General features: G+C 43.0%; 1 long non-coding RNA gene and 1 pseudogene across 1 annotated transcript; one reads left to right on the top strand and one right to left on the bottom strand.

The window, feature by feature from the left end:
• The first annotated feature begins 472 nt into the window (after nucleotides 1-472).
• Nucleotides 473-14402, top strand: part of LOC122345467 — a 22478-nt pseudogene continuing 8548 nt past the window's right edge.
• LOC122345468 lies at nucleotides 11118-12200 on the bottom strand. Its single transcript, XR_006251009.1, has 2 exons — nucleotides 11860-12200; nucleotides 11118-11380 (listed from the first exon to the last, which is right to left on the bottom strand). It is a non-coding gene; the product is annotated as an uncharacterized LOC122345468 (long non-coding RNA).

Here is a 14402-nt window from a genome sequence, read left to right as displayed (position 1 = left end):
GTAAAAGCTTTTATGCAAACTTAATATTTAGTATTTCTGAATTAAATTGTATCAAAATAAAGTGAAAAACTATAGAACCCATTTTATCAACGTTTAAATAGTAGCTTATGTTTAATATTTTTCGTGTACATACAGACGCTGTGTTAAGCAGTACGTAAACTATGAAATTAAAAGTCTTCCTGTCACCACATTCAAATATCTAAGACCTATTGGAAAAAAATATATAACTGCAAAAAAGACAATTAAAGACAGAAAGGAAGTTGCGTGACGTCATGTGAAAAGGGTCTACATAAAGGATGCATAGCTTCATGATTATTAAATATAACAACCATGACATACCCTTTTATGGCTTATCACCGCTGTACCTTTCTGTTCCTTCCAGGGTGATTTGAGAAACAAATTAACACCACAGCAACTACATCATTTTTACTTCATGACTCACACGCAATAAATCTAAGCCGGGAGGCATCGCTCCCTTAACCTCAAACGGAAGGCAGCAGTAGGAGGAGAACGTAACGGTTTATAGACTAACACCTCCTACACTTTGACAGAACCTCAGAGCAGATGCTGAGAGGGTTTAACCTCCACCACAATGATTCTCTATCGGACACTGCTGATCACAGTTTCCATCCTGTTTGAAAACGCGAAAGGCTTGAATTCTCCTTCAGGTCAGAAGTTTTGTCCTCAACTCAGATTCATTGGTCACACCTGTTCTGCATTACTTTTCTGAAACGCCTATGCATTATTAACTGCATCTCTCTTAGCGTCCACATCTTTATAACCACAGATACTGTCGCCGTGCCAGACGTTGCTGAACTTCAGGCTTTGGACATGTGGAGGCTGGGGGTGAAGTGGAGGATGGATCAGAACGGAGGACAGAGAAATCAAACATTTGAAATACAAGTTGGACGCGCGACAAACGTGGATATTGTCGAGAGCGTGCGTAAAACAGTCGGTCCTCAGCTCCCGTCGCACTGTCACCAGATTTCTGTGTTAACTTTCTACGGTCTGTCCACAGATGAACGTGAGCAGAGGATCGCCGGGAGCGGTTCACACGCTGGTCTGGACCTCGCAGCTCCCGCTGAACTGTGTCAATCACTCTGTTAGAATAAGACTCATCTCCGGCGCTTCAGCACCCGGCTCTTGGAGCTCATGGAAAACCTTCTACGGTAGGATATTTGAAGTTCGTTTCAGAAGTAGGCTGTGCGATCAAGGAGGAAGATCTCCATGAAGTGGTGGGGTTGAAAAGTTTGGAAGCTGTGACTTATGCGAAACGTTCACCAAGGCTGCAAAAAAACAGTATATTCTAATGGAATATATTTAAAGCGCAAAGCGCAATCATAATTAGTCTTCAGCGTCACATGTTCCTTAAAAAATGATTCCAATACACTGATTTGCCGCTCAATTATTAGTTCTTAATTATTAATAATGGTTCTTCTTATTATGAACGTTTTTTAATATTTTGTTGAATCTGTTCTATTAGGAGTCTTTGATGAATAAAAAAACAGCATAATTTATAACATTCTAAATGTTTTCTGTCACTTTAAATGAGTTTGCTAAATCAAAGTATATATTTTTATTAAACACACACATTCACCAAACATATATTTAGTTTTTTTTTCCAGTTTCCATCATTGATAATAATAGGGAACGTTCTTGATCGGCAAGTCAGCATTTTACAATGATTTTCTGAAGGGCCATGTGACACTGAAGACTGGAGTAATGATGCTGAAAATCCAGCTTTGCATGACAGGATTAAATGATCATTCTCAAACAGAAAAACAGCTGTTTTAAATTGTAATGCTATTTCACAATACTACTGTTTTTATTGTATTATTGAGCAAATAAGTGTAGCCTTGGTGTACATACATTTACATAACTTCTTCTTTTCGTCCATGATGTCTTTAAACACGCCTGCTGTGTTCCTCTCAACTGTCACTGATGAGTGTGCACTTCTGAGAGCATGTTGGTCAACCGGCCTCAGCAGTTAAACGACATCATTCAAAACCTTACGATCACAACCATCCACATGACCGTAGCATTGTGTCGATTTCTGCACACCTCTGTTAAAATCTAGGGAGCGCTTGGATGTTTATTCATATTTACGCATTTTCTTGTTAGGGGAGATGAACTTGGCCCACAATGAAATAAAGATGTTTCCACATGACCAGGTGCCGTGAGGATCCACGGTGATGTTCTGCTGCATTTATCCCAAAGAGACGCACATCACATCTATGGTCTTCGGGAACGCTCACTACAAAGCCATCAACATAAGCCCACGGGTCAAAGCCATTCGAGTGGAAAACATAAAAGCCACAAATTCATTCGGTGTCAACTTCTACTGCGATAGCAAGAGTAATGTAACATATAATTTGGTCTCTTGTGAGTATCAAGAATCCTGTTGTTCAAGACACCGTAGACAAAATATTGTGTTGTAACTATTACGAAGATGCCAGTTTTGATTTTTTGTTATTCATTAGTTATTTTGTTTTTGGATAGATCTTTTAAACATTTTTATTTACTGGTCTTAATATTTCACTAGCATGAATTAACTGAATAATCTCAATTTATTTTGTGATTGAAGAAATGTCACGAATGGTATGTTTTTCATAAATAAGATTTCAGGCTACATTTTCACTTCTTTTTGTAGCATTATATATATATATATATATATATATATATATATATATATATATATATATATATATATATATATATATATATGTGTGTGTATGTATGTATGTGTATAATTTTATTGAATGTGCCTTAAAAATATAAGTAAAACTGATTTAGATCATTTTAAGTAATCCTGCAGCCTCTTTGAAAGTTAAAAAGAAATCAGTGGGGTTTTTATTTTGAAGAAAGATAAAAAATTTTCTAGTGAATTAAAATATAAAACGAAAAAAAAACAGGAGTAATCTATTATAAAAGTTTAGTTTGGTTGTTTTAAGCATGATGGATTTCTGATAAGAGAGATCAATATCTGCTAAATCTTTTTTTTTCAGTTCCTCCTGAGAAACCATTAAATTTTACATGCGGGACCGAAGACATGAGACATGCATACTGCTTGTGGAAAATACACAGAGCTCCTAACCTAGAAGGCGACCAGAGAAGGAAGTACACATTGCTAGTCAGGTTAGTCTGATTTTGGGCCTGTCCAAATACCCACAATTGTTGTTTTTGCACTTGACCACTTGTCTACTACGCAACGTATTTCCCGTTTTTGGAGTTCAAATGGCCTTGAAGACCACAAATGTTTCATTACCTGATGGGAAATGCTTATAGTTTTTAAATGCTTTATTTTGATTTTTGAATACTTTGCTTTCTAAATGTCCCTTCAGTAGTCTATATAACAGATGACACAATTTAATCATTTTGGTGCTTCTGACTAACTGATAAAGAGCAGTTGCAAATGTACAAAATACACAAACTCATTTTAGCACTTTTAATAAGACCAATTCACACCGCACAGACAAAACCGTCTGTTGGAGTTGGTTGGAGTTTGTTTTCACCTGACAGACTGAAGTGGTCACGCAACAGAGGTTCTATCACTGATCTAATAGACAACATATCATTGTGTGTATATATAGATCAGTGGGTTCTGTTGATTATAATCAGTGACGCGGTCTACAATGAGCATAGTGCAATGTGACAAATTTCCCGTCTGCTCTCTGTGACTTGATTTTTGTAAGTGTTTGTTGGGGCAGTGTGAACATGACATTTATTTATTTTTTATAAAATTCTATATCTATCAGCTAACTTGAGTTGGTGTGATTTGGCCTTTACACACTTGTTGCATGCACGCACTCCCAAGCTGCCAAGTGGGTATTTAGCTATTTCAGCTAAGAGCACTGTCACGGTCAGGTTGTCTGATGATTTTCAGTGAAAATGAACCAACTGCATAACGTTTTAAAATGTATCTGAAACACCTACATAACGTACAAATGAGAAAAGAGATTCACTGCAACGTTACGAGGCATTTATTTGCGAATATTAATCACGGCACCCAAAAATCGTAATTTACTCAGCCTCATATTGTTACAAACTGACACTTCTTTTGTAGAAGATATGGGGAATGTAAGCGCGGCCACAGGAACTAATTCAGATTACAGGACGATTTTCAAAAACCTAGGAATTAATGCTGACTACGCCACCTTTAAAGTAAGGGGAACTAAGTGTTTAAATTGAGACACACAGGTTCGTGACCATGGAGGGCAGAGACAAGGACATTAGTATAAAAACATGGTTGTTTATTAAATCCAAATAAAACAAACATTTACGACCAAAATAACAAAAATAGAACCACAACAAGTCAAACAGGGACCTAAACATACAAGCAGACTAGGCTAGCTGTAAAGTGAATGTTAAACCACACGCGCACACAAACACACACACACACACACACACCAGTGGAGTAAGTGATCAGACGGCAGTCCACACCTCGTGCTCCAAATACCACCACCAGGATATCATAACAGCTAGCCTTCTCATACAGGGCTTAAAACACACACATGTAAGAAACAGTCAATAAATACCGCAATTATGCTAGAACTGGATTGGGAGAAAGTTCCAGTAATCACAATATAGCGATAAAATATAATAAAGATATGAAAGGAACAAAAGAGACTTAACCACGAGACTATTACAAAAGATGTAAATAAACAGTCACAAGAAAAGAACAAATGAAAACATGCAATAACTAAACAACGAAACTCAAATTAAGTAGGTCGCAGGAAGCCGATCACTGAATGGGAGCAGTCCAACGCCATGAACGCGCACAGTGATGAACCGACCATCTCCATATCCATAGCCTTATGTTTCAGCATTAAACAGGAACAGAGGAAATAGCAGCAAAACAGCAGCACAGTCTCAATCTGTTGGCTGCAATCGAAGCGTCTCCACGGAATATCCTGCTAAGATTTAACAATCCGTTAACCAAATTAACAAGTGTAATACATAAAAATACACTGATACCTACCCAAATCTTCGTCAAAATAACCTAAGTTGTATGATTGCTCACAGCATAATGTTTGACAATTCACACGGAAAGTGGACTCAACCCAGCTGAAATAAAAACATGCGATTTAAACAGATGTAATTGTTTTATATAAACCGTTTATCAAACTGGGCTTACCCGGGGATCAATGACAGCCTGCGCACCACTGCAAAACCGCAAACCAGAAGCTATTCCAGCTACAAGAGTGAATTCAATTAATTGATATACACTAACTAAAATTTAACACCAGACAAACTGCCACCAAACCATACCTTTTCCATGCGGAAACCCACACACACCAAGGGGCGGAGCTAGCGATGACGCATCCCGGTAGCACAACAAGCGGCTTTTATATACGCAGCACTCTGCTCTGATAGGCTGTCTTCTAAATACAGGGGAGGAGCGTACTCACTCTGCCACAATCTACCCCCGCCAATTGAATCGTCGCCCCGACGATGGACCACTCAATTCCAGGGCCTAAACAGGGCAGAAACCGAATTCAATACAGAAGCCCCGGACTCTACCATTCCACCAACTGCCCTTGGGAGATGGTAACGATTAGAATGCAGACCAGCATTAGCCCTCCTGTCACGTCGCACAGAAACTTCACTCGCCGTAGGCTGCTCCACTAACAAAGGCTCCCCAAGCGATGAGGTTCTAGGCCTCAAACCGGATTGTCCAGAAGCCCCCAGAGCATCCAGGGTACCACCCTCAACTGCATCCTGTTGTGCAGCAGGCCTCAAGGATACAGCTGGATCTAAAGATGCAGGATTCTGCATTACTGGTCCACCACCCAGCTGAGGAGGTTCGGGTACCACGACCCACAAGTCTACTTCATCCACTGATGAGGACTCCTCCACAGGTGGTGCCTCCACAACGGCTGATGCTTCAGTTGGAACAAAAACCGCGGGATCTCGTTGCACTCGGTTCTTTAACAGAGAACGATGGACATGCTTCACCTTACTCAAGTCATCTACAGGTGCTATGGTGTAAACAGACCCACCCGTTTTAGGTGCCCGTATGACCCGATACACTACTGGGCTCCAGAGATCTTGGATCTTATGGCGCCCTCTCCTACCATAATTTCGTAGATAAACTAGGTGGCCCTCTCCCAGTGGTGCATCCCGAACACCAGAGTCATACTTCTCCTTACGACGATCTGCAGCTGCCTTCAAATGTTCTCGGGCTCCCTCAAAAGCCACCTGCAACCTTGTTTGATGCTCCAACACCCACTCATTTATTCCTCTGGACTGCCTTTCCTGTCCTCTGCCCAACAAAAAGTCAACAGGGAGCCGAGGCTCTTGACCAAACATTAAAAAGTAAGGTGACTCACCAGTAGTTTGATGGGGGGTAGTGTTGTAACAAAAGAGCAACTGAGGAAGTGCAGAAGGCCAATCCACTTTTCGGGAGTTTGGTAAGGTACGTAGGAGACTATGCAAGGTTCTGTTAAAACGCTCACACTGCCCGTTACCCCCAGGGTGATAGGGGGTAGTGTGAGACTTCTTAATCTGGTACAGACTACAAAGTTGTTGGATAAGGGAGGACTCGAAATTGCGCCCCTGATCAGAATGAATACGAGCAGGGACACCAAACTTATAGAACCACTCGTTTATTAAAACCTGTGCTACTGTCTCTGCCCTCTGATCCCAGTAGGGACCGCCAATGTATACTTGGTGAAGACATCGGTCATAACCAAGACACTCTCGAGACCTAACCGAGAAGGCTCAAGTAAGGTAAAATCGATGGCCAAAATTTCATTTGGCCTTGCAGCCAACAAATGGCCCATAAAACTCTGAGCAACTGGCTGGGAGTTCTTTGCCACCTGACATCTCTCACAGTCTCGACACCACTGGACTACATCCGCCGTCAGGCCCGGCCAATAACAACGCTGCTGCACCAATTCCGTAGTACGGTCAACACCTTGGTGTCCATGTCCCTGATGCATTTGTGTGAGGACCTCTCCCCTCAAGACAGATGGAAGAACTAGTTGCAAAGTCTCCTCACCCCCATCTGGACGGAAGATTCGACGATACAAAATCCCATCCGTTTCCAACAACCGATCCCACTGGCGAAGTAGGACCAACGCAGTCTTAGATAGCCGTCTACGTTCCTCAAATGTAGGACGCATTCCCTGCCTCCAAAAAACCAAAATCTCTCCAATTACCGGATCTGCCTCCTGCAAGGCTCTCATATCCCCTGAAAAATTAGGCAAGGCTGAAACAACGGCTTGAGTCACCAGTGCACGTTTGGTTATCCCAAATGCCTGCTTCATAGCCACTGGAATCTCAGTTCCAGGTAACAACTCCTTGACTTCAAGAGGGGCAGGGGGATATTGTCTTGACAATGCGTCCGCATTTCGGTTACTCTTGCCTGACCGATACCGGATATCAAAATCAAAGACTGCAAGCTCAGCTGCCCACCGCTGTTCTGCAGCCCCAAGCTTAGCTGTCCCCAAATGACTGAGGGGGTTATTATCCGTAAAGACAATGCACTTATGCCCTAGTAGATATTCTCTAAATTTCTCAGTCATGGCCCACTTGAGCGCCACAAACTCCAACTTCATGGAACTGTAGTTTGACATGTTGCGCTCAGTGGGCCGTAGACTGCGGCTAGCATAGGCAATAGGTCGCACCCTACCTCCCTGCTCCTGAGACAAGACTGCCCCTAAACCCCCATAGCTAGCGTCTACCTCTAAAATAAAAGGCTGAGTGAAATCGGCATATGCGAGCACTGGAGCGGTGGTAAGCTTCCGCTTCAACTCATCAAAACTGCGCTGGCACGATTCAGTCCAGGCATCCGAAAAGCCCTGATTCGCTTGAATCCTGGGCCTAACAGCTATCCATTCTGCCACCAGCTTGTGCAGGGGGGCCGCCAACTTTGCAAATCCCTCCACAAACCGGCGGTAGTAGCTGGCGAAACCCAAGAATGACGCACTTAATTCCGACACGCCTGTAGGGCGTTGCCATTGAGCTACCGCCTCAATCTTCTGCGGATCAGTCGAAACTCCCTGTTCAGAAATTACGTGTCCCAAATACCTCACTTCCCGCTGGAAGAATGCGCACTTACCCAATTTGGCTTTCAGTCCCTCCCTTTCTAGCCGGCTTAAGGCAACTTCTAACCGTTCAATATGTTGTGACACTGAGGAGGAAAACACTATGATGTCATCAAGGTAGAGGAGCAAAGACCTACACTGCTGATCCCCGAATACCCGCTCCATTAAACGCTGGAAAGTACTTGGGGCATTACAAAGCCCAAAAGGCATCCGGTTCCATTCGAACAACCCGAAAGGGGTGCAAAAAGCAGTCTTGGATTTATCACTCTCAGTGACGGGGACCTGGTTGTATCCACTCGCCAAATCCATTGTGGAAAACCAACAGGCCCCTGTCAAGGAGTCCAATGTTTCCTCAATGCGTGGCAAAGGGAAGGCGTCTTTTCTGGTTTTTACATTTAGCTGACGGTAGTCCACGCACATGCGCAAACTACCGTCTTTCTTTTTAACAAGAACAATAGGGGAAGCATAGGGACTACAGCTCTCTCTTATAATGTTGGCTTCCAACAGCTGATTAATATGTGATTTTACTACCTCATATTCCGATGGTGGAATTCGCCGGTAACGCTGCTTAACAGGAACCGAATCAAGCAGAGGGATGTCATGAGAAATCAAGTTAGTACACCCCAAGTCACCATCATGGGCTGAAAAAACTGACTGGTATTTATATAAAAGGGTCCTAACCTGACCCTGTTCCACTTCTGACAGAATGGACAAATCAACTGCTTCAATCTGCTCCTGTACAGCAGGTGTCACACCTAGGACCTGAGAACTCACGGTAGCAACAATAGGTTTGACTTCAGTTACCCCAGGAGGCAGACTTACCACACTGACCCCAATTAGTACTCCTAAACGGTGTTAGAATGCAACATCACATCCGCAGTTCCCACATTCACCACAGGTAAGTAGGCAGTGCCTCTTCTAACTTGAACCAGCGCTGGAGAAGCCAGTAAACCAGCAGGTAACCCAGACTCTGGGGCTCAAACAATACCACCTCCCAGAGTATTTCTCAGAACAGGTTGAGGCTACAAACTTCATTGTGCCACCCGGAATGCGACACGACTTACGACCTCGCAACCGGACAGGACCAGAATGCCTTTTGGGACCCTGGTCCTCCAATCGCTGGCAATGCTGAAATGCCTGAATGACAAAACCAGGAGCCCCAGTTACTGCCGCATCAAATAAAGCGGAGCCATGTCGCCCAAATAACTCCCGGTAGCAACGACTTAGGACATTCATCCCAAGCACCCCTGGAACTTTAGTACAAATGCCGCCCGGAGGATCCCGGACGACAAGCACTCCACATTTTGAGATGACTTGCCCACACAATTTGACATCCAATTCCATATAACCAATATATGGAATTGAGAGGCCATAGCTGCTCGAAGCTGCAACCACTGGCATGACTTAAGTCGATCCTGACCCCATGGTTCAAAGTGTTCACCAAAACAACTCTCTGTAATTGTAGATACCATGGAACCCGTATCGACCAAGCATGGAACGTGAACTCCCCCCATTTGAACAACAAGGTGTGGGCACGAAGACATCAAACTAGACGCACTCGACAATTTTGAGCCAGTCATTTCCCCAACCGCGCCTTGGCTCGGCAACACGGTGGGAACTAGTTTCCGACAACCCAGATGGGCCAGGCTGTCCACCCCAGACGGCGAAGCAGCAGGAAAAGGAAGCCGAGGGTGAGGAGAAACGCGCTCCCATCACACACACTCTCTAGCAAAATGGCCGGGTCTTTGACACCTCCTACATATGACAGGGCCACGGTAAGGGGATCGACTACGTGTCTGAGAGACCTGCAAGTGAGCAAAATTTTGTGTTAATTTATTTAACTGTTCTTGTTGTAATCTCAGCATGTCCCTCAACTCAGTCAATTCAGATCGCTGTGGAGATCGACCCCTGCGTGGCCCGCCTTGCACACCATACTGAATTCCATAAGTGGATGGGACAGAATTACTCCGGCCTCTCGGACTCCCCAACATACCTTCCCTTTCCCACCTAAGAGCTTCGCTACGCACCTCTAGCAGGGTTAAGGTGGGCTGTTGACGTATTAATTGTTTTAATTCCCTACGAAGAGAAATATCACACACGTATTCTACAAATTGATCACGTAGCAAAAATTGTGAATTTGGCATGGCATACGGTGACTGCTGCTTAACACGTTCCAGGAGGCCCATCAGAGCGAGGGAAAACTCCAACAAGGATTCACCCTCCTGCTGTTTACGAGAAAAAAAGGCCTCCTGCAAAAAGACATAGGACTGTGAACAACCATACAACTCTCGTAACACTGAAATTATTTTATCTGGATCACTCCGCTCAGTCTCTGAACGATATCGAAGTTCCTCCCTTGCCTCCCCCTCCAAATGATCAACCAAGAAGAAAGCCTGGTCGGAAACAGATAGGTGACGGGCCTGCATACAAGCTTGGGCCTCCTCAACCCATTCATCAATGCCCAGGCCAACCCTGCCATTAAATTTTGGACACTTTCTGTCTCTTGGTACAGAAAACAAATCTTTTTCCGCAAAACGGCTTGTGCATTACTTGGTTGAGGGGGGACGGCAGCAGAAGGACCAGACACCACAGAAGGTACATCACTAGGGTCAGGCTGAGCAGGGAAGCGCTCTTGACGCAACCGCTCATTCTCTGCCCGCAGCTGAGCTATTACTTCCCGGAGTTCTTGTAACTCATCCTCCATAATTCTAACCCCAATAACACTCACCAATCAGGGCAAGTAGACTGAATGAAAATTCAAATCCACTGGACATGTGCTGCTGCTCTGCTGCTACCCCTCACGATTGTCACTAAAAAAAAACAAAAACCAACCAAAAAGAGAAACACACAAACCAACTACCAATAACCACGTCTCTGCCGAACACGGGACCCTGCCGACTACGCCAGATTGTAGCGCGGCCACAGGAACTAATTCAGATTACAGGACGATTTTCAAAAACCTAGGAATTAATGCTGACTACGCCACCCCTTTAAAGTAAGGGGAACTAAGTGTTTAAATTGAGACACACAGGTTCGTGACCATGGAGGGCAGAGACAAGGACATTAGTATAAAAACATGGTTGTTTATTAAATCCAAATAAAACAAACATTTACGACCAAAATAACAAAAATAGAACCACAACAAGTCAAACAGGGACCTAAACATACAAGCAGACTAGGCTAGCTGTAAAGTGAATGTTAAACCACACGCGCACACAAACACACACACACACACACACACCAGTGGAGTAAGTGATCAGACGGCAGTCCACACCTCGTGCTCCAAATACCACCACCAGGATATCATAACAGCTAGCCTTCTCATACAGGGCCTAAAACACACACATGCAAGAAACAGTCAATAAATACCGCAATTATACTAGAACTGGATTGGGAGAAAGTTCCAGTAATCACAATATAGCGATAAAATATAATAAAGATATGAAAGGAACAAAAGAGACTTAACCACGAGACTATTACAAAAGATGTAAATAAACAGTCACAAGAAAAGAACAAATGAAAACATGCAATAACTAAACAACGAAACTCAAATTAAGTAGGTGCAGGAAGCCGATCACTGAATGGGAGCCGGTCAACGCCGCGAACGCGCACAGTGATGAACCGACCATCTCCATATCCATAGCCTTATGTTTCAGCATTAAACAGGAACAGAGGAAATAGCAGCAAAACAGCAGCACAGTCTCAATCTGTTGGCTGCAATCGAAGCGTCTCCACGGAATATCCTGCTAAGATTTAACAATCCGTTAACCAAATTAACAAGTGTAATACATAAAAATACACTGATACCTACCCAAATCTTCGTCAAAATAACCTAAGTTGTATGATTGCTCACAGCATAATGTTTGACAATTCACACGGAAAGTGGACTCAACCCAGCTGAAATAAAAACATGCGATTTAAACAGATGTAATTGTTTTATATAAACCGTTTATCAAACTGGGCTTACCCGGGATCAATGACAGCCTGCGCACCACTGCAAAACCGCAAACCAGAAGCTATTCCAGCTACAAGAGTGAATTCAATTAATTGATATACACTAACTAAAATTTAACACCAGACAAACTGCCACCAAACCATACCTTTTCCATGCGGAAACCCACACACACCAAGGGGCGGAGCTAGCGATGACGCATCCCGGTAGCACAACAAGCGGCTTTTATATACGCAGCACTCTGCTCTGATAGGCTGTCTTCTAAATACAGGGAGGAGCGTACTCACTCTGCCACAGGAAGAACTTTGGAGATCAAACAACAACAGGCTTCACCGACTTTTTGTTTTAAAACAAAGCATGCAAAAGAGCTTTATTTGGGATTATAAGAAGACCAGAGAGGTTTGAAATGACAATAGAGTCAATGAATGATGACAGAATTGGCATTAAGTGTTTCAGTGTTCAGTTCGACTCATTACGAGTTGAATATAATGACTTTTTCTCCTTGTATTCAGTGACTCCGTGTCTGTTGACTGTGATGTTGAAGACACGGATCCTGCACCCTGTGGTTTTGATGTCATCCAACAGCAGATGACCTACAACATCACATTACTTGTGACAAACAGTTTGGGGCAAGAGAGCGAGACCTACATATTCAATATCACAGACAGAGGTGAATAATCTGCACATAAAATGATTCCTAAATTTGAAGGATACCTCAGTGATGTGGAGTAGTTTAAAATCTGGGACAGATCATAAACGAAACCCCATACTAATTATCACCATATACCTTAGATCAATGAAAGTGGAAGTGTCATCCACAACATAAGGGTGAATAAATAATGACCAAACCATGTAGTTACTTATCCATTTCACTTTAGTTTTTCCAGTCCCTGAGCACCTTGAAGTGAATGTAGGTGTTTTTGATTCACTGGTGATCTTGCAGCTGAAAGGGAGTTTCCAAGGACTTCTGCTGAAATGCCAGACTGAACTTAAACCAGGAGGGATAATACAGGTAAAGAAATGGCTCGACCAATACTGTGCTCACAGTCAGGCCCTCCAAGATGTAGATGTGTTTGTTTGTTCATGGGAATAGATTTGGAGAAATGTAGCATTGCGTGACTTGCTGAGAAATGGGTGCTCTTGTGAAGTAAAATGTAAAACGTTAGTAGCTTCTGGCTAAAACAAAAGTCCATAATGCATAATAACACTTCATCCGGCGATACATTTGATGTATCTTTTCTTATTCAGATGAGATTTAACAAACAGAAACGTGTTTTAGTCACAAATAAGAGTTTGACGTTGAAACGTATTGATGGATTTGCTTATTACAGAGATACTGTTCAGCTTTTTACTTCATAAGACTGCTTCGTGGACTGGAGTGGTGTGGATTACTTGTGTTTGGTTATGATGTTTTTATATCGGCTGTTTGGGACGCCGCTTTGGCAGCACCTATTAAAATTTCTCCACAACTATTTTGCTAAAGTTTGCTAAACATTTCTAAATCTTAAACAGTATGAGGATGGGTCCATTGTCAGCAAACCCTCCTCCCTTAAGGTGTTTTTCCTATTGCACAACATCTTTTTGTATTTCCAAATAATGATAAGAAATACGACAACAGGGAGTTTCATAAGCTTCATCAATCGTGTGAAAACACTTGCCATATCAGATAAACAAAATGAACTTTACAGAAATGCTGAAGCACATCCTGTGTTCAAGTGTTGTTGTTGCCGCCTTACAGGATTTAGATAAGAATGGATCTGACTCGATGCAGTCTTACGCATTCAGACTGCAGCCCCTAAAGCCCAGCACGCTGTACTCCGTTAAGGGGCGCTGTGCAGTACAGGGGAACAACTGGGGCCGATGGACAACAGAAAGACAGTTTTGCACAGGTAAGCAGACTCTTGGCACTATGGTGTGTATGTATTTATAAAACACAATAAACACTAGAATACAAAAAAGCGTAATATATATATACACTATATTGCCAAAAGTATTCACTCACCCATCTAAATAGCAAGAATCAGGTGTTCCATTCACTTCCATGGCCACAGGTGTATAAAATCTAGCACCTAGGCATGCCGACTGTTTTTTCAAACATTTGTGAAAGAATGGGTCGCTCTCAGGAGCTCAGTGAATTCCAGCGTGGAACTGTGATAGGATGCCATCTGTGCAACAAATCCAGTCGTGAAATTTCTCGCTCCTACATATTCCACTGTCAGTTGTATTAGAAGAACGTGGAAGCGTTTGGGAACGACAGCAACTCACCCACGAAGTGGTAGGCCACATCAACTTCCTGCAGACCTCCAAATCTCATGTGGCCTTCAGATTAGCTCAAGAACAATGTGCAGAGAACTTCATGGAATGGGTTTCCACGGGCGAGCAGCTGCATCCAAGCCATACTC

This window comes from Puntigrus tetrazona, chromosome 5 (assembly GCF_018831695.1).
Source record: "Puntigrus tetrazona isolate hp1 chromosome 5, ASM1883169v1, whole genome shotgun sequence".
Classification (NCBI taxonomy): domain Eukaryota; kingdom Metazoa; phylum Chordata; class Actinopteri; order Cypriniformes; family Cyprinidae; genus Puntigrus; species Puntigrus tetrazona.
Note: the sequence above shows the minus strand (reverse complement) of the source record. Positions and strands in the feature narration are given on the sequence as shown.